Here is a 26,889-nt window from a genome sequence, read left to right on the forward strand (position 1 = left end):
GAGATCCATATGAAGTAGCTCGAGCGGTCTTCTCGTGGTCATGATGTTCTTCACGGGATGACTTCCTCCAACTTGTTTTCCTGCTTGACAAGCACTGCACAATCTATCATTGTCAAATATAACATCTTTTACTCCAAGGATATGATTACCTTTAATAAGCTTATTAAGATTTCGCATGCCCACATGACCTAACCTTCTATGCCACAACCAACCTTTAGAAGATTTAGCAATTAAGCAAGTTCTAGGTTGAGCCTTTTTAGTGAAATCAACAATGTAAAGATCACCTCTACGGATACCGGTAAAGACCATATTGTGGTTATCTCTACGAAACACTTGGCAATCTACTTCAGTAAATAGGACATTGAAACCAAAGTCAGCAAGTCTAGATACGGAAAGTAGATTATATCCAAGAGATTCAACGAGCATAGCATTTTGTATGGAGCTATCATGTGAGATGGCCACCTTACCAAGGCCAAACCACCTTACCCTTTGAGTTATCACCGAAGGTGACATACTTTCGAGGGTCGTCGTTTTCAGCAAGCTCATGAAACATATCCTTATCTCCGGTCATGTGATCGGTACATCCACTATCAAGGACCCATTCCTTTCCTCCAGCCATGTAGCCATAAGACCAAAGTGTCTCATAGACTCATCGAGATCAAATTCACTATCATCATCCTCATCATAGTATCCATGTTCAACATCGTCTTGTGATTGATCAATTCCTAGAGAGAGTGATTCATTAGATAAATGATCATCACAATGTTCATATTTATGAATTCTAATAGCTTCGGAGATGATATTGCTAATGATTCCAACATCTCCTTTGGTACGCATGAGGTTAGTAATCTCAAATAGACAATCACCAAACTTAGGATCATTGGAATTCATCTTACTTAAGGCAACATACTTATGAAGAATTTCATCTAAGTTTTGAAAGGAATAGTTTGGAAAGTTGGGAAACGTAGTAATTTCAAAAAAATTCCTACGCACACGCAAGATCATGGTGATGCATAGCAACGAGAGGGGAGAGTGTCGTCCACGTACCCTCATAGACCGTAAGCGGAAGCGTTATGACAACGCGGTTGATGTAGTCGTGCGTCTTCACGATCGACCGATCCTAGTACCGAACGTACGGCACCTCCGCAATCTGCACACGTTCAGCTCGGTGACGTCCCACGAACTCACGATCCAGTAGAGCTTCGAGGGAGAGCTTCGTCAGCACGACGGCGTGATGACGGTGATGATGAAGCTACCAACGCAGGGCTTCGCCTAAGCACCGCTACGATATGACCGAGGTGGATTATGGTGGAGGGGGGCACCGCACACGGCTAAGAGATCAATGATCAACTTGTGTGTCTATGGGGTGCCCCCTCCCCCGTATATAAAGGAGTGGAGGAGGGGGAGGAGGCCGTCCTCCTAGGCGCGCCCCAAGGGGAGTCCTACTCCCACCGGGAGTAGGATTCCACTCCTTCCAAGAGTAGGAGTAGGAGGGAAGGAAGGAGAGAGGGGGAAGGAAAAAGGGGGGCGCCGCCCCCTTCCTTGTCCAATTCGGACTAGTGGGGGAGGGGGCGCGCGGCCTGCCCTGGCCGCCCCTTCCTCTCTCCACCAAGGCCCATGAGGCCTATTACACTCCCCGGGGGGTTCCGGTAACCCCCCGGTACTCCGGTATTTGTCCAAACTCTCTTGGAACCCTTCCAAAGTCCAGACATAGTCATCCAATATATCGATCTTTATGTCTCGACCATTTCGAGACTCCTCGTCATGTCCGTGATCATATCCGGGACTCCGAACTACCTTCGGTACATCAAAACACATAAACTCATATTACCGATCATCACCGAACGTTAAGCGTGCGGACCCTACGGGTTCGAGAACTATGTAGACATGACCGAGACACGTCTCCGGTCAATAACCAATAGCGGAACCTGGATGCTCATATTGGTTCCTACATATTCTATGAAGATCTTTGTCGGTCAAACAGCATAACAACATACGTTGTTCCCTTTGTCATCGGTATGTTACTTGCCCGAGATTTGATCGTCGGTATCTCAATACCTAGTTCAATCTCGTTACCGGCAAGTCTCTTTACTCGTTCCGTAATGCATCATTACCGACAAGGCTTATAGTGATGTGCTTTACCGAGAGGGCCCAGAGATACCTCTCCGACAATCGGAGTGACAAATCCTAATCTTGATCTATGCCAACTCAACAAGTACCATCGGAAACACCTGTAGAGCACCTTTATGATCACCCAGTTACGTTGTGACGTTTGGTAGCACACAAAGTGTTCCTCCGGTATTCGGGAGTTGCATAATCTCATAGTCATAGGAACATGTATAAGTCATGAAGAAAGCAATAGCAATATACTAAACGATCAAATGCTAAGCTAACGGAATGGGTCAAGTCAATCACATCATTCTCTAATGATGTGATCCCGTTAATCAAATGACAACTCATGTCTATAGCTAGGAAACTTAACCATCTTTGATTCAACGAGCTAGTCAAGTAGAGGCACACTAGTGACACTCTGTTTGTCTATGTATTCACACATGTACTAAGTTTCCGGTTAATACAATTCTAGCATGAATAATAAACATTCATCATGATATAAGGAAATATAAATAACAACTTTATTATTGCCTCTAGGGCATATTTCCTTCAGTCTCCCACTTGCACTAGAGTCAATAATCTAGATTACACAGTAATGATTCTAACACCCATGGAGTCTTGGTGCTGATCATGTTTTGCTCGTGAGAGAGGCTTAGTCAACGGGTCTGCAACATTCAGATCCGTATGTATCTTGCAAATCTCTATGTCTCCCTCCTTGACTTGATCGCGGATGGAATTGAAGCGTCTCTTGATGTGCTTGGTTCTCTTGTGAAATCTGGATTCCTTTGCCAAGGCAATTGCACCAGTATTGTCACAAAAGATTTTCATTGGACCCAATGCACTAGGTATGACACCTAGATCGGATATGAACTCCTTCATCCAGACTCCTTCATTTGCTGCTTCCGAAGCAGCTATGTACTCTGCTTCACACGTAGATCCCGCCACGACACTTTGTTTAGAACTGCACCAACTGACAGCTCCATCGTTCAATATAAACACGTATCCGATTTGTGACTTAGAGTCATCCGGATCAGTGTCATAGCTTGCATCGACGTAAACATTTACGACGAGCTCTTTGTGTCCTCCATAAACGAGAAACATATCCTTAGTACTTTTCAGGTATTTCAGGATGTTCTTGACCGCTGTCCAGTGATCCACTCCTAGATTACTTTGGTACCTCCCTGCTAAACTTATAGCAAGGTACACATCAGGTCTGGTACACAGCATTGCATACATGATAGAGCCTATGGCTGAAGCATAGGGAACACCTTTCATTTTCTCTCTATCTTCTGCAGTGGTCGGGCATTGAGTCTGACTCAACTTCACACCTTGTAACACAGGCAAGAACCCTTTCTTTGCTTGATCCATTTTGAACTTCTTCAAAACTTTATCAAGGTATGTGCTTTGTGAAAGTCCAATTAAGCGTCTTGATCTGTCTCTATAGATCTTAATGCCCAATATATAAGCAGCTTCAAAGAGGTCTTTCATTGAAAAACTCTTATTCAAGTATCCTTTTATGCTATCCAGAAATTCTATATCATTTCCAATCAACAATATGTCATCCACATATAATATTAGAAATGCTACAGAGCTCCCACTCACTTTCTTGTAAATACGGGCTTCTCCAAAAGTCTGTATAAAACCATATGCTTTGATCACACTATCAAAACGTTTATTCCAACTCCGAGATGCTTGCACCAGTCCATAGATGGATCGCTGGAGCTTGCACACTTTGTTAGCATCCTTTGGATCGATAAAACCTTCAGGTTGCATCATATACAACTCTTCTTCCAGAAATCCATTCAGGAATGCAGTCTTTACATCCATTTGCCAAATTTCATAATCATAAAATGCAGCAATTGCTAACATGATTCGGACGGACTTAAGCATCGCTACAGGTGAGAAGGTCTCATCGTAATGAACTCCTTGAACTTGTCGAAAACCTTTCGCAACAAGTCGAGCTTTGTAGACAGTTACATTACCGTTAGCATCTGTCTTCTTCTTGAAGATCCATTTATTTTCGATGGCTTGCCGATCATCGGGCAAGTCAACCAAAGTCCACACTTTGTTCTCATACATGGATCCCATCTCAGATTTCATGGCCTCAAGCCATTTCGTGAAATCAGGGCTCATCATCGCTTCCTCATAGTTCGTAGGTTCGTCATGGTTAAGTAACATGACCTCCAGAACAGGATTACCGTACCACTCTGGTGCGGATCTTACTCTGGTTGACCTACGAGGTTCGGTAGTAACTTGATCTGAAGTTACATGATCATCATCATTAGCTTCCTCACTAATTGGTGTAGGAGTCACATGAACAGATTTTTGTGATGAACTACTTTCCAATAAGGGAGCAAATACAATTACCTCATCAAGTTCTACTTTTCTCCCACTCACTTCTTTCGAGATAAACTCCTTCTCTAGAAAGGATCCATTCTTAACAACGAATGTCTTGCCTTCGGATCTGTGATAGAAGGTGTACCCAATAGTCTCCTTTGGGTATCCTATGAAGGCACATTTCTCCGATTTGGGTTCGAGCTTATCAGGTTGAAGCTTTTTCACATAAGCATCGCAGCCCCAAATTTTAAGAAACGACAACTTTGGTTTCTTGCCAAACCATAGTTCATAAGGTGTCGTCTCAACGGATTTAGATGGTGCCCTATTTAACGTGAATGCCCGTCTCTAAAGCATAACCCCAAAACGATAGCAATAAATCAGTAAGAGACATCATAGCTCGCACCATATCCAGTAAAGTACGATTACGACGTTCGGACACACCATTACGCTGTGGTGTTTCGGGTGGCATGAGTTGCGAAACTATTCTGCATTGTTTCAAATGAAGACCAAACTCGTAACTCAAATATTCTCCTCCACGATCAGATCGTTGAAACTTTATTTTCTTGTTACGAAGATTTTCCACTTCACTCTGAAATTCTTTGAACTTTTCAAATGTTTCAGCCTTATGCTTCATCAAGTAGATATACCCATATCTGCTCAAATAATCTGTGAAGGTGAGAAAATAACGATACCCTCCGCGAGCCTCAACATTCATTGGACCACATACATCAGTATGTATGATTTCCAACAAATCTGTTGCTCGCTCCATTGTTCCGGAGAATGGAGTTTTAGTCATCTTGCCCATGAGGCATGGTTCGCAAGTACCAAGTGATTCATAATCAAGTGATTCCAAAAGTCCATCAGAATGGAGTTTCTTCATGCGCTTTACACCAATATGACCAAAACGACAGTGCCACAAATAAGTTGCACTATCATTATCAACTCTGCATCTTTTGGCTTCAATATTATGAATATGTGTATCACTACTATCGAGATTCAATATAAATAGACCACTCTTCAAGGTTGCATGACCATAAAAGATATTACTCATATAAATAGAACAACCATTATTCTCTGATTTAAATGAATAACCGTCTCGCATCAAACAAGATCCAGATATAATGTTCATGCTTAACGCTGGCACCAAATAACAATTATTCAGGTCTAAAACTAATCCCGAACGTAGATGTAGAGGTAGCGTGCAGACCGCGATCACATCGACTTTGGAACCATTTCCCACGCGCATCGTCACCTCGTCCTTAGCCAATCTTCGCTTAATCCGTAGTCCCTGTTTCGAGTTGCAAATATTAGCAACAGAACCAGTATCAGATACCCAGGTGCTACTGCGAGCATTAGTAAGGTACACATCAATAACATGTATATCACATATACCTTTGTTCACCTTGACATCCTTCTTATCTGCCAAATACTTGGGGCAGTTCCGCTTCCAGTGACCAGTCCCTTTTGTAACACCCCGCTTGTAACTTTCCATATTTGTAACTCCAACTCTTGCCATTTTCGGCTATGTGTTACGATATTCCCTCCGTGTTCGGGTTTTGTCTTTCGTTTTGCATTTTGTTCATTTCATGCATTTCATATCATGTCATCATGTGCATTGCATTTGCATACGTGTTTGTCTCTTGCATCCGAGCATTTTCCCTGTTGTCCGTTTTGCAATCCGGCGCTCCCATCTCCTCCGGTGCACCCCTCTTGTTTTCGTTTCGTGAGCGGGTGTCAAACGTTCTCGGAATGGACCGAGGCTTGTCAAGTGGCCCTGGGTACACCACCGGTAGACCATCGGTCAAGTTTCGTTCCATTTGGAGGTCGTTTGGTACTCCAACGGTTAACCGGGTAACCGCAGATGCCTTCTGTGTGTTGCAGAGAAACCCCCTCTCTAAACAGCCCAAAACCCACCAAACTCTCTTCCATGCTATAGGTCGTTCGATCACGATCGTGTGGGCGAAAACCACACCTCATTTGGACTCTCCTAGCTCCCTCTAGCTATACAAATGCATCCCCTCCCGTATACAATCGAAGATGAAACCCTAGCCAAACTCCCCCCCCCCCGCCGCCACCGGACGTGTCCGCCGCCACCGGACACCTCCCCGCCGCCGCGCCCGGCAAATCGGGGGCCGCCACATCAGCGCCCGGCGGCCTCCACCGCGCCGGCGCGCCCGGCCCGCCGCGGGCCCTCCCGGCCCGTACGCCGCCGCTGGCCCCCGGGAGCCCGAGCGCCGCCGCATTCCGCCCGCGCGCCGCCGCCGCCGCTACGCGCCTCGCCGCCACCGCCGTGCGCCTGCCGCCGCCGTTCCGTGCGCCGCCGCGTCCGCCGGCGCCCGAGCCCCGCCGCCCTCTTCCTCCTCCACCCCCTCCCCGAGCCGCCGCCCGCCGCCCCGACCTCTCCTCCGGCCTCCTTCCGCCGCCGTCCGCTTGCTCCGGCGAGCTTCGGCTCGAGCCCGAGCTCATCCCGGCCAGATCCGATCAAGCATCGAGACGGTTGACTTTTCTTTCCCCCTCCGAAATCTTCCAAGTCATAAATGTTTTGCAGTATATGCACCTGTTCATCATGGCATAACTGTCTGCACATAGCTCCGTTTCGTGCGTGTAATATATCGAATTGTTCGTCTCGTGATGCTCTACATTTTGTTCAATTCCACCATGTTCATTAGAGGCCATATTGATGCCCAAATCTCTGGTGCAAGAGTGCTAGTTGCTGTTATCTGCTGTTACTTAGCAGAACTTGTGGATTTGTTATTTTTGTATCATTTAATCTGTGCATCTTATGGGCATGAGCTCTACATGTGTTTTGTATGCCATGCCATCTTTCCAAAGGTGTATGCCATGTATTTTTGTGATCTCTGTGGTGACTAGCACAAGCATGCAAACTAGGCTCTGTAATGTTTCTGATTTCAGGGACTTAGTGATTTCTCTGTGTCTTTGTCTGCTGTTATTTTGTTGCCATGTAAACTTGATGCTACAGAGAGATCCATGCGTATTTTGGAGATGTTCATTAAGGATGTTTTGTAGATATAGTTGTAATTGATCCATTACTGCCCTCGTTTGCAATTATAGAGTGCCATAGAATGACTCAATCTTGCTCTACTTTTGCTATAAAATAATTCTGGCAGATTGTTTACGTGTTACTCAATTTTGCCAAGCTTGTTGTAGTTGTTCCATACATGCTATGCTTTTGTTCTTGCCATGGATAGCTTCATAAACATGCCATATTGCTCTAGGTATGATTGTTTTGTCATGAATTGCCTTGTGGTGAGTGCATCAATCTCACCAATATGCCTTCATATTATTGTTTCCGCCATGCTCTGTTTTCCGCTAAGTCTGAAACCTGTTAACGAAACTTGCTATGTTTGCATGGTTGCCATCATATCTTCTGGTCCTTTTTGGCTAATGGTCAGTAAGGGACTTTTGTCATCTGCATTTAGTAGAATACTGTCATGCCTTGTTTTTCCATGTTAAGTTCCTATAGCATGTTGATTTCGTGCTCTGAACATTGCTACCTGATGCTGTTTCAGACATGTCCAGTAATTTCACCAAGTCTGTGAACCTGTTACCTTTTGCACTTTTGCCATGCTTGTTTGAGCTTGTTATGTTGTGATCTAGCCGTAGCTCAGTGTTCATCTTTTGTCAAGCATCTCCTTTAGATTACTGCTATATGTTTTGTTCCTACGTTGGAGTGCTGTAGCATTTTTACTTGTTGCATTCTAAGTGCTATCGTGCTGTTAATCGCAGATTCTTATCATTCTTGTTTTGCTTGCCATTTGCAAACCGTGCATCCGTTTCCGGTGATCTTTATATCGATTTCGACCGAAATCATCTCATCTTTCCAGTGGCATGCTTGGTTTGCCAAGTTACTGCCTTGTTCATCATTTTTCTTCCGGAGCACGCATATGCATCGCATATCATATCTTGCATATCATTCATGTATTGCATCATGTTGCTTGTGCATTCCCCGTGATTGATTGTGGTTCCGTTGCTTGTGTTCTTATTGTGGGTAGAGACGGGAGACGAGTTCGTGAACGAGGAACCTGTTGAGTACGCTTACGAGGATCAAGCTTTCGACAACTCTGAGAACCTTGCAGGCAAGATGACCACCCTCGAAATCACTTCTATCTTTGCTTTGCTAGTTGTTCGTTCTATTGCCATGCTGCGCTAACTATCACTTGCTTTACCATGCCTCCCATATTGCCATGTCAGCCTCTAACCATCCTTTCCTAGCAAACCGTTGTTTGGCTAAGTTACCGCTTGCTCAACCCTTCTTATAGCGTTGCTAGTTGCAGGTGAAGTTGAAGTTGGTTCCATGTTGGAACATGGATATGTTGGGATATCACAATATCTCTTATTTAATTAATGCATCTATATTTTTGGTAAAGGGTGGAAGGCTCGGCCTTATGCCTGGTGTTTTGTTCCACTCTCGCCGCCCTAGTTTCTGTCATACCGGTATTATGTTCCTTGAGTTTGCGTTCCTTACGCGGTTGGGTGATTTATGGGACCCCCTTGACAGTTCGCCTTGAATAAAACTCCTCCAGCAAGGCCCAACCTTGGTTTTACCATTTGCCACCTAAGCCTTTCCCCCGGGTTTTCGCGAGCCCAAGGGTCATCTTATTTTAACCCCCCGGGCCAGTGCTCCTTCGAGTGTTGGTCCAAACTGAGTAGACTGCGGGGCCCCCTCGTGGAAACTCGAGGTCTGGTTTTACTCGTAGGATGTCTCATCCGGTGTGCCCTGAGAACGAGATATGTGCAGCTCCTATCGGGATTTGTCGGCGCATCGGGCGGCTTTGCTGGTCTTGTTTTACCATTGTTGAAATGTCTTGTAAACCGGGATTCCGAGACTGATCGGGTCTTTCCGGGAGAAGGTTTATCCTTCGCTGACCGTGAGAGCTTATGATGGGCTAAGTTGGGACACCCCTGCAGGGTATTATCTTTCGAAAGCCGTGCCCGCGGTTATGAGGCAGATGGGAATGTGTTAATGTCCGGTTGTAGAGAACTTGTCACTTGACCAAATTAAAATACATCAACTGTGTGTGTAGCCGTGATGGTCTCTTCTCGGCGGAGTCCGGGAAGTGAACACGGTTTGAGTTATGAATGACGTAAGTAGGAGTTCAGGATCACTTCTTGGTCATTGCTAGATGACGACCGTTCCGTTGCTTCTCTCCTCGCTCTCATTTGCGTTTGTTAGCCACCATATATGCTTAGTGCCTGCTGCAGCTCCACCTCATTACACCATCCTTTCCTATAAGCTTAAATAGTCTTGATCTCGCGGGTGTGAGATTGCTGAGTCCTCGTGACTCACAGATTCTACCAAAACAGTTGCAGGTGCCGACGATGCCAGTGCAGATGATGGCATCGACCTCAAGTGGGAGTTCGATGAGGAACGTGGTCGTTACTATGTGTCTTTTCCTGATGATCAGTAGTGGAGCCCAGTTGGGACGATCGGGGATCTAGCATTTGGGGTTATCTTATTTTCATTTGGATCTTGACCGTAGTCGGTCTATGTGTGTATTTTGGATGATGTATGAATTATATTTATGTATTGTGTGAAGTGGCGATTGTAAGCCAACTCTTTATCCCATTCTTGTTCATTACATGGGATTGTGTGAAGATGACCCTTCTTGCGACAAAACCACAATGCGGTTATGCCTCTAAGTCGTGCCTCGACACGTGGGAGATATAGCCGCATCGTGGGCGTTACACCTTTGCAGTAGAAGCACTCAGTCTTAGGCTTAGGTCCATACTTGGGTTTCTTCACTTGAGCAGCAACTTGCTTGCCGTTCTTCTTGAAGTTCCCCTTCTTCCCTTTACCCTTTTTCTTGAAACTGGTGGTCTTGTTGACCATCAACACTTGATGCTCCTTCTTGATTTCTACCTCCGCAGCCTTTAGCATTGCGAAGAGCTCGAGAATTGTCTTATCCATCCCTTGCATGTTATAGTTCATCACGAAGCTCTTGTAGCTTGGTGGCAGTGATTGAAGAATTCTGTCAATGACACTATCATCCGGAAGATTAACTCCCAGTTGAATCAAGTGATTGTTATACCCAGACATTTTGAGTATATGCTCACTGACAGAACTATTCTCCTCCATCTTGCAGCTGTAGAACTTATTGGAGACTTCATATCTCTCAATCCGGGCATTTGCTTGAAATATTAACTTCAACTCCTGGAACATCTCATATGCTCCATGACATTCAAAACATCGTTGAAGTCCCGGTTCTAAGCCGTAAATCATGGTACACTGAACTATTGAGTAGTCATCAGCTTTGCTCTGCCAGACGTTCATAACATCTAGCGTTCTCCTGCAGCGGGTTTGGCACCTAGCGGTGCTTCCCGGACGTAATTCTTCTGTGCAGCAATGAGGATAATCCTCAAGTTACGGACCCAGTTCGTGTAGTTGCTACCATCATCTTTCAACTTAGCTTTCTCTAGGAACGCATTAAAATTCAACGGAACAACAACACGGGCCATCTATCTACAACAACATAGACATGCAAAATACTATCAGGTACTAAGTTCATGATAAATTAAAGTTCAATTAATCAAATTACTTAAGAACTCCCACTTAGATAGACATCCCTCTAATCATCTAAGTGATCACGTGATCCAAATCAACTAAACCATGTCCGATCATCACGTGAGATGGAGAAGTTTTCAATGGTGAACATCACTATGTTGATCATATCTACTATATGATTCACGCTTGACCTTTCGGTCTCAGTGTTCCGAGGCCATATCTGCATATGCTAGGCTCGTCAAGTTTAACCGGAGTATTCTGCGTGTGCAAAACTGGCTTGCACCCGTTGTATGTGAACGTAGAGCTTATCACACCCGATCATCACGTGGTGTCTCGGCACGACGAACTTTCGCAACGGTGCATGCTCAGGGAGAACACTTGTACCTTGAAATTTAGTGAGAGATCATCTTAAAATGCTACCGTCGACCTAAGCAAAATAAGATGCATAAAAGATAAACATCGCATGCAATCAATATAAGTGATATGATATGGCCATCATCATCTTGTGCCTTTGATCTCCATCTCCAAAGCACCGTCATGATCACCATCGTCACCGGCGGGACACCTTGATCTCCATCGTAGCATTGTTGTCGTCTCGCCAACTATTGCTTCTACGACTATCGCTACTGCTTAGTGATAAAGTAAAGCAATTACATAGCGATTGCATTTCATACAATAAAGCGACAACCATATGGCTCCTGCCAGTTGCCGATAACTCCGTTACAAAACATGATCATCTCATACAATAAAATTTAGCATCATGTCTTGACCATATCACATCACAACATGCCCTGCAAAAACAAGTTAGACGCCATCTACTTTGTTGTTGCAAGTTTTATGTGGCTGCTACAGGCTGAGCAAGAACCGTTCTTATCTACGCATCAAAACCACAACGATATTTCGTCAAGTGTGCTGTTTTAACCTTCACAAGGACCGGGCATAGCCACACTCGATTCAACTAAAGTTGGAGAAACTGACACCCGCCAGCCACCTTTGTGCGAAGCACGTCGGTAGAACCAGTCTCGCGTAAGCGTACGCGTAATGTCGGTCTGGGCCGCTTCATCCAACAATACCGCCGAATCAAAGTATGACATGTTGGTAAGCAGTATGACTAGTATCGCCCACAACTCACTTGTGTTCTACTCATGCATATAACATCTAAGCATAAACCTGGCTCGGATGCCACTGTTGGGAAACGTAGTAATTTCAAAAAAAATCCTACGCACACGCAAGATCATGGTGATGCATAGCAACGAGAGGGGAGAGTGTCGTCCACGTACCCTCGTAGACCGTCAGCAGAAGCGTTATGACAACGCGGTTGATGTAGTCGTACGTCTTCACGATCGACCGATCCTAGTACCGAACGTACGGCACCTCCGCGATCTGCACACGTTCAGCTCGGTGACGTCCCACAAACTCACGATCCAGTAGAGCTTCAAGGGAGAGCTTCGTCAGCACGACGGCATGATGACAGTGATGATGAAGCTACCAACGCAGGGCTTCGCCTAAGCACCGCTACGATATGACCGAGGTGGATTATGGTGGAGGGGGGCACCGCACACGGCTAAGAGATCAATGATCAACTTGTGTGTCTATGGGGTGCCCCCCTCCCCCATATATAAAGGAGTGGAGAGGGGGAGGAGGCCGGCCTCCTAGGTGCGCCCCAAGGGGAGTCCTACTCCCACCGGGAGTAGGATTCCCCTCCTTCCAAGAGTAGGAGTAGGAGGGAAGGAAGGAGGAGAGAGGGGGAAGGAAAAAGAGGGGTGCCGCCCCCCTTCCTTGTCCAATTCGGACTAGAGGGGGAGGGGGCGCGCGGCCTGCCCTGGCCACCCCTTCCTCTCTCCACCAAGGCCCATGAGGCCCATTACACTCCCCGGGGGGTTCCGGTAACCCCCCGGTACTCCGGTATTTGTCCAAACTCTCTCGGAACCCTTCCGAAGTCCAAACATAGTCATCCAATATATCGATCTTTATGTCTCGACCATTTCGAGACTCCTCGTCATGTCCGTGATCATATCCGAGACTCCGAACTACCTTCGGTACATCAAAACACATAAACTCATATTACCGATCGTCACCGAATGTTAAGCGTGCGGACCCTACGGGTTCGAGAACTATGTAGACATGACCGAGACACGTCTCCGGTCAATAACCAATAGCGGAACCTGGATGCTCATATTGGTTCCTACATATTCTACAAAGATCTTTATCGGTCAAACCGCATAACAACATACGTTGTTCCCTTTGTCATCTGTATGTTACTTGCCCGAGATTCGATCGTTGGTATCTCAATACCTATTTCAATCTCGTTACCGGCAAGTCTCTTTACTCGTTCCGTAATGCATCATCCCACAACTAACTCATTAGTTGCATTACTTGCAAGGCTTATAGTGATGTGCTTTACCGAGAGGGCCCAGAGATACCTCTCCAACAATCGGAGTGACAAATCCTAATCTTGATCTATGCCAACTCAACAAGTACCATCGGAGACACCTGTAGAGCACCTTTATGATCACCCAGTTGCGTTGTGACGTTTGGTAGCACACAAAGTGTTCCTCCGGTATTCGGGAGTTGCATAATCTCATAGTCATAGGAACATGTATAAGTCATGAAGAAAGCAATAGCAATATACTAAAGGATCAAATGCTAAGCTAATGAAATGGGTCAAGTCAATCACATCATTCTCTAATGATGTGATCCCGTTAATCAAATGACAACTCATGTCTATGGCTAGGAAACTTAACCATCTTTGATTCAACGAGCTAGTCAAGTAGAGGCACACTAGTGACACTCTGTTTGTCTATGTATTCACACATGTACTAAGTTTCCAGTTAATACAATTCTAGCATGAATAATAAACATTCTTCAGCATGAATAATAAACATTCTTCATGATATAAGGAAATATAAATAACAAATTTATTATTGCCTCTAGGGCATATTTCCTTCATGGAAATCGTTCCTCAAGAAATCTCCATATATTGTAGGCACAATCAAGAGTAGGCAAGCAACCAGTCAAGTTTCTAGGCAAACCTCTAGTGATAAGATTAACAGTTCTAAGGTTGCGGATCATGTCAATAGACTCATCAAGGGTAGGATGCAAAGGATCAACATGGGGTGCACAAGGGCTAGTAATGTACTTGTTCAAATGATATTCATTGAAAATCACAAGCATCTCATTCTTCCACTCATGAAAGAACTCCCCATCAAGTATAGGCACTCTATGTCTAAGACTCCCCAACGTAGACAAATCCATCTTCCTCCAATGGTGATTAAACCAAAGCAATGGAGACCAATGCTCTGATACCAATTGAAAGGATCGAGAAGAGGTGTCTAGAGGGGGGGTGATTAGACCCTCAACAAAGAAAAGTAGCAGTTTTTAAGTTCTTCAAGTTAAGGTGGAGTTTTAGCACAAGTTTAAGCATTCACAATACATTTGAAGCAAGCATGGCAAGAGTATATGAGCAGCGGAAAGTAAAGCATGCAAGTTGCAAGAATGTAAAGGGATGGGATTGGAGTATGCAAACACAATTGGAGACACGAAGATTTTTCCCATGGTTCCGATAGGTGGTGCTATCGTACATCCACGTTGATGGAGACTTCAACCCACGAAGGGTAACGGTTGCGCGAGTCCACGGAGGGCTCCACCCACGAAGGGTCCGCGAAGAAGCAACCTTGTCTATCCCACCATGGCCATCGCCCATGAAGGATTTGCCTCACTAGGGTAGATCTTCATGAAGTAGGCGATCTCCTTGCCCGTACAAACTCCTTGGTTCAACTCCACAATCTTGATGGAGGCTCCGAAGTGAAACCTAACCAACCTAGGAGACACCACTCTCCAAAAGGTAATAAATGGTGTGTTGATGATGAACTCCCTGCTCTTGTGCATCAAATGATAGTCTTCCCAACACTCAACTCTCTCACACAGATTTGGATTTGGTAGAAAGATGATTTGAGTGGAAAGCAACTTGGGGAAGGCTAGAGATAAGATTCTTCTGGTTGGAATAGAATATCTTGGTCTCAACACATGAGTAGGTGGTTCTCTCTCAGAAAATTTATGCTGGAAGTGTAGTCACGTTCTGATGGCTCTCTCCACAAATGAAGAGTGGGTGGAGGGGTATATATAGCCTCCACACAAAATCTAACTGTTAAACACAATTTACCAAACTCGGTCAGACCGATTGCATATCTCGGTAAGACCAAAATTAATGCAACAAGAACCAGAGAGTTTGCAAGCCCATCTCGATGTGACCGGGATCCCATCGGTGAGACCGAACTGATTAGGGTTTCTGGCAGTGGCTATGTCAAGTGAACTCGGTGGCGCCGGATAGATCAAATCGGTAGGACCACCATCATTCTGTGCCTTCGTCCTTTTAGATTTTGCCTTGTCAAGTAAACACACAAGAAAAAGGAATGAAATTCGCACTTCCAAATTCGTTGATGCATGATACTGACGAACACAACTTTTATGTATGGCAACCACATTGTAGGAGGATGGAATATGTACGAAAAACGCTAAGCAGAAGGCATTTCAACAAATTGGAAGCAATGCAATCTAGACACCATATGAAAGATCCAACCAAAATCACTCTACCAAGTTAGATGTGTCTCATTATAAATGGCACTTCAACAAATTAGAGGCAATACATGTTTGAAATGATATGCAAGATGCAACCAATATCACACTGTCAACTTGAAGGTGTCTCAATAGAAGTGATTGATGAGGGATACACAAGAAAAGTAGTTTGATGTAAGAACATGGTTAATAGAAAGACATAGTATGTACCAAAAACAGGAAGGCATGTCATATTCACAGGTATAATTTGTTAACTAAGCAGATGCAATTTACCCTAATTAGAAGCATTACAAGGTAGACACCATATGCAACATGCAACCACATATCACACTGCCAAGTAAGAGCAAGCACCTGCGACGGTGGTGTGGGGGAATTGCGGTCATCAACTAGAGAGCTACGTTGACTATTTTCATTTAGCCTTGCTGCTTCTTGAGAATCATGTGGGGAGGATGACACCGCACTCTTTAAACGAGTAGCGCGTCTCACAGTAACCCATTGGTTGATTGTCTCATCATAAGTGATTGATGAGGGATACAAAAGAGCATTAGTTTGATGTACGAACATGGTTAATAGACATATGTAGTATGTATCAAAAACAGAAAGGCATGTCATTATCAAAGGTATAATGTGTAAAGTAAGCAGATGCAATTTAACCAAACTGGAAGCAATACAAGCTAGACACCATATGCAACATGCAACCACATTTGACAGCGCGAAGTTAAAGCAAGCACCTAGGATGGTTGTGTGTGGCAATTGAGATCATCAACTTCAGAGCTATGTTTACTGTCTCCATCTGCTGACACTACACCCTTTAGAGCGCTGAAATGCTTAGTGCTTATCTTCGAATTACATTGGAGCGACTTCTGTCTTTTCTTTTTTGTATTCATCAACACTGCGTCAGAGTCTGAAATACCCATGCATAAAAAAACAATAGTGTGAGTATGGGTGAAGTGTGTGCACATGTAGTACAGTGTAAAGGTAGCAGATAGCTGGTCGGTGAGTAATAAATGCCGGGAGACATATGATAGCTCTACAACATGCATGGCACACGAAATTACTAGATTCTAGGATTTTGAAATATGAGCACAGGGATGGCTAGGAAATGCAGATGCTCCTCCGGCACACCACAAGGTGTGGTCCTATGAAAATAACAGTCGACTGAAAACAAATAGGTCAGTCCATTTGTTCTGCACCGTTCGATGTACAAAGAACCGGCAGATCGCCTTCATCTACCTCCAGCCAGTCAGTGTTACGATCTTCCTCGAAACGCTAGCAACCACCGGCCCAGTCCCCTGCCTCCGCCATCCCCTCGACCTCACCGCACCGTCGTGCTTGGCACTGCCCCCGGCCATCCCTTCAAGGCCTGCCGACCTCCAGATCGGGGGCAAACAGCTCCTATGCCCCACACCCCTATGATAAACAACGATGTGCCACTTCCACGGCGAACATGCAGACTAGGTGCTCCGCGTGCCTAAGCGGGTGTTGCTTCTTTTAAGTGTGATTCAACTGACCCTGAATTGAAATCCAGGCGAGCTACTGACCTATAGCCAAGGAGAAATAGTAAATGGGAGAAAACCTTGTGCATTTAGTATCACGAAGAAGATGTAGTAAGAAGCGCTCAACTAGTTTCTTATGTGGGATGAATACGGTGTGAGCAGAGACGTAAGATTTGCACGAATAAGGGAAGACGAGTACCTCTTTCTGCTGGCAGTGTTGTGTCCTCCTTCTGTTTTTCCAACGATCTTCTTATGGTTTGCTAGAAACGAGAAGTTGTGGAGGATGGTGGAGCCTAGGACGAACACATGGCCAAGTTGTTGAGAATGGTGCGGTGGCCGTTTGTCGGCGGCGGGGAACCAGATCCAAGGCGGCGAACGATGGCGTAGCGGGAACAGCTCTGGTGTGGTGGACGGTTGCGACAGTGGAGTGGCTGCGGTGAGGCGCAGGACGGCGTGGTCGAAGTGGTTCTGGTACGGCGCACGTCGGCATCGGCGTCGTGGAGGCAGCTCTACCTCGGCTTCAGCTGCTAAGTCCTTGAGGGCGTTGCGGTTGTGGTTGCGTTGGACGATGACGTCGGGGTACCGGCTCCGGCGTGATGGAGGAGGGCGGCGATGGATTGGGCGCGATGGAGTGGAGGACGAAGGAGGCTGGGGTTTCGCGGCTGGTGGAGAGGGCGTTTTGGCGCCCACGGAGTATGAATGGGGAAACAGAGGGATGGGGGAACTAAGGGGGAACAATGTTTTGGTTTGGGACGCGCTTGTTTGAAATTTGGGGAAAGTTACAAACTTTGCCCCCATCTAAAATTTCAGACATATTGCGGGTTGGGGGTAGGATAGTAATCTCAGGTGTCCCAAATGGTGGGCGGGATAGATTTCGGCCGAGCGCATGGGTGTTTAGGCGCCCACGGCGTATGAATTCTTCTCGGAGGCGGTTGAGACTGGCAACTTGGTGAAGTTACAAACCTACCCCGGTTTAGACCTTTGGACATCGGGCCGATAGGCTACACGGGCCAGAGTCAGGACAATAATTTCCTACCACCAAACATTAGTCTCGCGCGGTTTCGGGTGACCAGAGGCTTATTTGGTGCTTCGTTCAATATTTGGGAGCAGAAGCATTAATGTTTTCGGTTCTCTTGAATTGAACTTTCAGGATTTGTCAAACTTCACAAATCTTTACTCTTGAAAATCCTAAAACTACGATTATTTTGGAATGGAGGGGGTACATTTGAATATACATTATACATGAGTATATATTAAAAAATATGCAACTTACCCCAGTTCATGCATGGTTTCAGATATAATCTCCTTGGTGGCAAAAAAATAGTTAGACATGCGTATGAATATATAGCATGTTCAAACGCACAACAAAGATTGATGCCTTCCTTTAGATCTGATTTAAAAATGCCATTATCTCGGATTCAAATAGATGAATGCACTTCCTATGAATTCGAATCTTCGAAACCCCCTTTATGTTGAATTCAACATGTATTCTATTTCATAGCTAGCAATTTGGAATGTATCCATGTAAGTGACAAATGTATAAAGTGCTTCACACTAACAACATGGAGTGCACTAATTAATGTTTATATACGAATTGCAAAAGCAATGCATTGCTTGTATTTCAAACCGCTCTCACTCTATAGATCGATAATATGAAGTAAACACATGCACATGCTAGAATTCAATAGAGTATGGGTGTCTGATAGACCGATTTTCGTTCATACGCAAATTGCAAAATTCATGATCTCATCCAAAAATAATAATGCCATTTATATTTTAATTTAATGCGTAGAACCGCCTTTTACACATAGATGCACTATGCCTCGGCCCGTTCTCACACACGCGCTATATATCTCTCTATCTAACGCATAAGTGCACACACTTTATATACATCGGCATTTCTCTTTCACACATGCTCACAATCTCTCCCGGGGTGTCGGGGTGTCTCACGCACACACTCTCTCTATATCTCCCTCTCTCTTTCTGACTACTATATACCACTCTTTTCACTAATCTCAGTTGGAAAACACTATTTCTCTCACATGCATATATACACACACGCACGGTCTCTACTAGCCCTCTATACGCACATATATGTGCCTACGTGTCTCCCACACGCACATTATCTTTAGGCCTCTCTCGCACACATTGCCCCCCCCCCACAAACACACCTCTCTCTTAGTAGTTGGCAGATATGATTCCATCAGATCATTCGGTTGGATATCCCTGATTGTTAGGCTGGATGGTAATACGAGGCAAAGTTTTACCCAAGTCCGGGCCCTTGCAGTTGAGGAAAAAGCCTACTCCTGGTACTGTATATTAGTGATAGGGGTGTGTACATAGTACACGTGAATACCAGGCATTGTGCGTGTGTGTATACTATCGACGAACTAGCCCCCAGGCTTCTATAACATACTCGGGGCCTAGGGTTACAAATCATATATAGTCGGCTTATCACCAGTGGGGATAGAGTCCTCCACGACTCTGGTAGCTTCGTCTTGTACGTCGAGTCCTCCACATGGGTCTTCGTATAACGCGTCTCGGTCCAACCTATGTGGCGTAGGATGGAACCGACCCATGAGTCCTCATGTTGACCCACCACAACTAGAAATGATGTGCCCACCCCAACTAGAAATAATGTGACCACCACACCACACATGCAATCAGCCACTAAGAAAATAACAACAACAACAACAACAACAACAAAGCCTTTAGTCCCAAACAATTTGGGGTAGGCTAGAGGTGAAACCCATAAGATCTCGCAACCAACTCATGGTTCTGGCACATGGATAGCAAGCTTCCACGCACCCCTATCCATAGCTAGCTCTTTGGTGATACTCCAATCCTTCAGGTCTCTCTTAACGGACTCCTCCCATGTCAAATTCGGTCTACCCCGCCCTCTCTTGACATTCTCCGCACGCTTTAGCCGTCCGCTATGCACTGGAGCTTCTGGAGGCCCGCGCTGAATATGCCCAAACCATCTCAGACGATGTTGGACAAGCTTCTCTTCAATTGGTGCTACCCCAACTCTATCTCGTATATCATCATTCCGGACTCGATCCTTCCTCGTGTGGCCAGACATCCATCTCAACATACGCATCTCCGCCACACCTAACTGTTGAACATGTCGCCTTTTAGTCGGCCAACACTTAGCGCCATACAACATTGCGGGTCGAACCGCTGTCCTGTAGAACTTGCCTTTTAGCTTTTGTGGCACTCTCTTGTCACAGAGAATGCTAGAAGCTTGGCGCCACTTCATCCATCCGGCTTTGATTCGATGGTTCACATCTTCATCAATACCTCCATCCCCTTGCAGCATTGACCCCAAATACTGAAAGGTGTCCTTCTGGGGAACCACCTGGTCATCAAGGCTAACCTCCTGCTCCTCACACCTAGTAGTACTGAAACCGCACATCATGTACTCAGTTTTAGTTCTACTAAGCCTAAACCCTTTCGATTCCAAGGTTTGTCTCCATAACTCTAACTTCCTATTTACCCCTATCCGACTGTCGTCAACTAGCACAACATCATCCGCAAAGAGCATACACCATGGGATATCTCCTTGTATATCCCTTGTGACCTCATCCATCACCAATGCAAAAAGATAAGGGCTCAAAGCTGACCCCTGATGCAGTCCTATTTTAATCGGTAAGTCATTAGTGTCGACATCACTTGTTCGAACACTTGTCACAACATTATCGTACATGTCCTTGATGAGGGGAATGTACTTTGCTGGGACTTTGTGTTTCTCCAAGGCCCACCACATGACATTCCGTGGTATCTTATCATAGGCCTTCTCCAAGTCAATGAACACCATATGCAAGTCCTTCTTTTGCTCCCTATATATCTCCATAAGTTGTCGTCCCAAGAAAATGGCTTCCATGGTCGACCTCCCAGGCATGAAACCAAACTGATTTTTGGTCACGCTTGTCATTCTTCTTAAGCGGTGCTCAATGACTCTCTCCCATAGCTTCATTGTATGGATCATCAGCTTAATTCCACGGTAATTAGTACAACTCTGAACATCCCCCTTGTTCTTGAAGATTGGTACTAATATACTCTGTCTCCATTCTTCTGGCATCTTGTTTGCCCGAAAAATGAGGTTGAAAAGCTTGGTTAGCCATACTATCGCTATGTCCCCGAGACCTTTCCACACCTCAATGGGGATACAATCAGGGCCCATCGCCTTGCCTCCTTTCATCCTTTTTAAAGCCTCCTTGACCTCAGACTCCTGGATTCGCCGCACAAAACGCATGTTGGTCTCATCAAAGGAGTCGTCCAGTTCAATGGTAGAACTCTCATTCTCCCCATTGAATAGCTTGTCGAAGTACTCCCGCCATCTATGATTAATCTCCTCGTCCTTCACCAAGAGTTGGCCTGCTCCGTCCTTGATGCATTTGACTTGGCCAATGTCCCTCGTCTTCCTCTCTCAGATCTTGGCCATCTTATAGATGTCCCTTTCGCCTTCCTTCGTGCCTAACCGTTGGTAGAGGTCCTCATATGCCCGACCCCTTGCTTCACCAACAGCTCGCTTTGCAGCCTTCTTCGCCATCTTGTACTTCTCTATGTTTTCTGCACTCCTATCCAGGTATAGGCGTCTGAAGCAATCTTTCTTCTCTTTAATCGCCTTCTGGACATCATCATTCCACCACCAGGTATCCTTATCTTTGCTTCTCCTTCCCCTGGACACTCCAAACTCCTCCGAGGTCACCTTACGAATGCAAGTCGCCATCTTCATCCACACATTGTCCGCATCCCCTCCTTCCTCCCAAGGGCCCTCCTTAATGACCCTCCCCTTGAACGCTTGAGCTACCTCCCCCTTGAGCTTCCACCACTTCGTTCTAGCGACTTTGGCATGCTTATCCCGCTGGACACAAATCCGAAAGTAGAAGTCAGCAACCACGAGCTTATGCTGGGGTACAACACTCTCTCCAGGTATCACCTTACAGTCTAGGCACGCACGCCTATCTTCTCTTCTCGAGAGGATGAAATCAATCTGGATAGAGTGTTGGCCACTACTAAAAGTCACCAGATGTGAGTCTCTCTTTCTAAAGAGGGTGTTAGCTACAATCATGTTGTAGGCTAGGGCAAAGCTTAAGACATCTTCTCCTTCTTGATTCCTGATAACATAGCCAAAGCCCCCATGCGCCCCTTCAAAACCTGTGTTAGATGTACCCACGTGGCCATTGAGGTCTCCTCCTATGAAGAGCTTCTCACCAATCGGTACACTCCTAACCATGTCTTCCAGGCCTTCCCATAACTCCCTCTTGGTGTTTTCATTGTGGCCTACTTGTGGGGAATACGCGCTGATAACATTGAGAACCAAGTCCTCAACTACCAGCTTGACCAGGATAATCCGGTCCCCACGTCTCTTGACGTCTACCACTCCATACTTGTGGCTCTTGTTGATCAAGATGCCTACGCCATTTCTGTTTGCAGCCATCCCCGTGTACCACAGCTTGAAGCCGGTATCCTCCACCTCCTTCCCCTTCTGTCCTCTCCATTTGGTTTCTTGGACGCAAAGGATATCAACACCTCTCCTCACCGCTGCATCAACTAGCTCCCGAAGCTTCCCTGTCAGAGACCCTACGTTCCAGCTACCTAAGCGAATCCTCCTAGGCTCGGCTAGCTTCCTTACCCTTCGCACTCGTCGAGTCAAATGCGAAGACCCTTGCTCATTTTCCACTACATCCGGGCGCCGATGTAGCGCGCCACTAAGGATGTGACGACCCGATCATTGCTCACTTGCCACCGTATCCGGATCAAGATACGGTGCGCCACTTGGGCAGTGACAGCCCGACCCTTTCTCATTTTCCACCACACCCGGGTTCCGATGTGGCGCATCGCTGAGAGGGTTACGCCCCAACGAAAATCTTTTGGGTTTCATGTCCATAAGAGTGGCTGAGTTTTTACGTTGGCTCGCCAAGCCTATCACAACCCTCCTCCTTTACCCGGGCTTGGGATCGGCTATGTTGAGACAACATAGACGGAGTTGGCCACTAAGAAAATAAGCATATACAATAGTACAGTGTTATACATGAAAGTTAATTGCATGGTGCGTCCAAAAATATTTGTTCTGCATTGTGAATGTTTATATTTTCTCCTAAAATATTAGTCACGGGAAAGAGAAATGAACGGGATATCTCTCATTGTCTCCACTGGACACCCCCTCTTTCTACACCACTTTCACGTACGCACACAAACTATCTCTCGGCCCTCTAAAGTATGCATGCCCCTGACACATTCACGCGTGACGGTCACTGTATTTCAAGCGAAAGCACTATACAGTCACTGGACTTCAGAATATGCTCATTACGATCACCGTACACATTCTCGTGGTGACCATACGGTATCTAGCTCACAATACGTCTCCGTATTTTTTTTGATGACACCGACGGACATTGTATTTGATGCGTGCTTCGTATTTTGTTGACAACACTTACAGTCATTGTATTTGAAGCGAAAGCATGATATGGTCACTGGACTTCAGAATAAGCCCATCACGGTCACCACATACATTGTGTGGTGCTAACCAACTTGTGGTTGGATGGTTAGGAGGACAGTGGTTTCCCGAGCCCACCAGGGTTAAAGTCCTGGTGCTCGCATTTACCCTAGGTTAATTTCAGTATTTTCCGGCGATGTGCGTTCAATGGGAGGAGACGTTCCACTCGACTACGAGGCACCTATGGTGACTTCGTAAAATCTCAAGATCATATGCTGGCTCACTCTCTCAAAGGTGCTCATAGGGATAGGGTCTGCGTGTGTGCGCTTATAGCGGTGAGTGCTTGCGCGTATATATGAGCGCTTGCGTCTGTACCGTGTTAAAAAAATACATGTCGTGATTATACGGTCACTGGCTCACCCGTACAACTCCGTATTTTGTTGATGACACAATCAATTGACCAGTCAAACGTTCCACGTGGCACAACTAGTGTTGCACCATCGGGGCACGTAACCGTGGGGCCCACCTGTCAGCGCGTATATGAAAGAAAGAAATGGTAGTTTGAGTCTGTACTATGTTAATAAAATACATTTTAGGGTGATCATACGGTTACTGGCTCACCATACAGCTCCGTAATTTGATGATGACACGATCAATTGACCAGTCAAACGGTCCACATTCAGCAGCGCACATTACCATAGGGCCCACCCATCAGCGCGTATATGAAAGACAAAAATGGCAATAAATTAGTGGTCGGTGGGGATTCAAAGTCGTGAGACCTCTGGTTGGCAGTCGCCGGCAGTGGGGCGCGGTGATTGGGCGGTGGCATGGGGATCGCTGGAGAAAAAGCTTGGCGGGGGGGCTAGAGGGATGGCCGAGGCGGCGGTGGACCAGCGGTGGGGAGTGGTTTCGGGGCGGGCGGGGTGTCATGGCGGCGCGGGCCGGCCGCGGGCGGCAGGGGCCGGCGGTTCGGTCGGTGGCGGCTGGCGGCTCAGGGGGGTGGAGGCTGAAGATAAACTGCAGGCCCTTGATTTCGTATCCAACGGCTGGAAAATCGACTGACCGGAGATGAAAAAGTCAGTCGACTAACGTGTAGCCTCACCCCGCACGTATACATGCATGCATGCAACACTAGCATGAATACACGCACGCATGCAGGCGTGCAACACTGACACGTACACATAACGAACACACACACGCATGCAGGCGTGCAACACTGACACGTACACATGCCCTCACGAACACACGGACATACGCACACATGCATGCAACACTGAAACGTACACATGCACACACGCAACACTCGCACGCCTGCATGCACACAACACACGACGCAAGACACACGCTCAACCTATACGTGCATGCACCCTTTGTTAAGGACATGGATTGTTACGGGTATTAATCAATCTTATCTGTGATAAGCAGAACATTGATGTTTGCAGCGGTCTTTATGAATCACAACGTATCGAATGGGCTATCAATGTATATATGAAAATTTTAAAATTCTCTTACATTATATAGTAGGCTTATCTACATGAAATAGATGACGTCACACTCAATGAACAATCATCAGTTTATGAAATGCTCGCTTCTGACCGCCCTTGTCCACCAAATGTTCCTCTGCCGTGCGCTGCCTGCGTTAGGTGACTGACATGCATGCCATGTACCCAAAGAGCCCACATGTCGGTGGAAGAACGGTGCAGTGTCGTACGTCAGAGTCAAGGGCGCCACTCGCTGCACGCCTGGCTGAACATGCCTCCTTGCCGCATTCAAACGCCTCCATGAAACCCGTGTGGAAGCCGAGAAACCCACTCTGGACACACGTCCATTCATGACCGGGCCGGCATTAAATGCAACGCCGGCCGAGCAGTTGGGGAACGTAGTAATTTCAAAAAAATTCCTACGCACACACAGGATCATGGTGATGCATAGCAACGAGAGGGGAGAGTGTTGTCTACGTACCCTCGTAGACCGTAAGCGGAAGCGTTTATCAACGCGGTTGATGTAGTCGTACGTCTTCACGATCCAACCGATCCAAGTACCGAACGCACGGCACCTCCAAGTTCTGCACACATTCAGCTTGATGACGTCCTCGCGTTCTTGATCCAGCAAGACGGGCGAAGTAGTAGATGAGTTCCGGCAGCACGACGGCGCGGTGTCGGTGTTGGTGAAGAACATTTTCCGCAGGGCTTCTCCAAGCACTACAGAAACTATGACGGAGGATAAACTAGAGGGGACAGGGTTGCCGGCACACGGCTTGGTGTTTCTTGATGTGTCTTGGGTGCTAGCCCTACCCCTCTATTTATATGTTGAGCCTTGGGGTCGAAACTTGGAGTAAAAGCCTCCACAAAGTCGGTTTCACCCGAAAGGCAAGAGTCCTTCTCGGACTCCAGGGCCAGACGCCAGGGTTCCCGGCGTCTGGACCCAGACGCCAGGGACCCTGGCGTCAGGCCCCTGGACCCCGCAAAACTTCCTTTTGCGCTTTCCAAAAACCTCATGGGCTTTCCCCTTTGGCCCAGATAAAGTGTTCTCACGCCCAAACATTTCAGGAAACATCCGGAACCCCTTCCGATGGATTCCGAAACCTATCCGGAGATCAAACACTACTATCCACATATCAATCTTTACTTTCGGACCATTCCGGAGTTCCTCGTCATATCCGTGATCTCATCCAAAACTCCGAACAACATTCGGTCACCAACATACATAACTCAGAGTACTATATCGTCAACGAACATTAAGCGTGCGGACCCTACGGGTTCGAGAACTATGTAGACATGACCGAGACACCTCTCTGGTCAATAACCAATAGCGGGACCTGGATGCCCATATTGGCTCCTACATATTCTATGAAGATCTTTATCGGTCAGACCGCATAACAACATAGGTTGTTCCCTTTGTCATCGATATGTTACATGCCCGAGATTCGATCGTCGGTATCTCAATACCTAGTTCAATCTCGTTACCGGCAAGTCTCTTTACTCGTTCTATAATACATCATCCCGCAACTAACTCATTAGTAGCAATGCTTGCAAGGATTATAGTGACGTGCATTACCAAGTGGGCCCAGAGATACCTCTCCGACAATCGGAGTGACAAATCCTAATCTTGAAATACGCCAACCCAACAAGTACCTTCGGAGACACCTGTAGAGCACCTTTATAATCACCCAGTTACGTTGTGACGTTTGGTAGCACACAAAGTGTTCCTCCGGTAAACGGGAGTTGCATAATCTCATAGTCATAGGAACATGTATAAGTCATGAAGAAAGCAATAGCAGAATACTAAACGATCAAGTGCTAAGCTAACGGAATGGGTCAAGTCAATCATATCATTCTCCTAATGATGTGATCCCGTTAATCAAATGACAACTCATGGCTATGGCTAGGAAACATAACCATCTT

This window comes from Aegilops tauschii, chromosome 4, assembly GCF_002575655.3.
Source record: "Aegilops tauschii subsp. strangulata cultivar AL8/78 chromosome 4, Aet v6.0, whole genome shotgun sequence".
NCBI classification, from domain to species: domain Eukaryota; kingdom Viridiplantae; phylum Streptophyta; class Magnoliopsida; order Poales; family Poaceae; genus Aegilops; species Aegilops tauschii.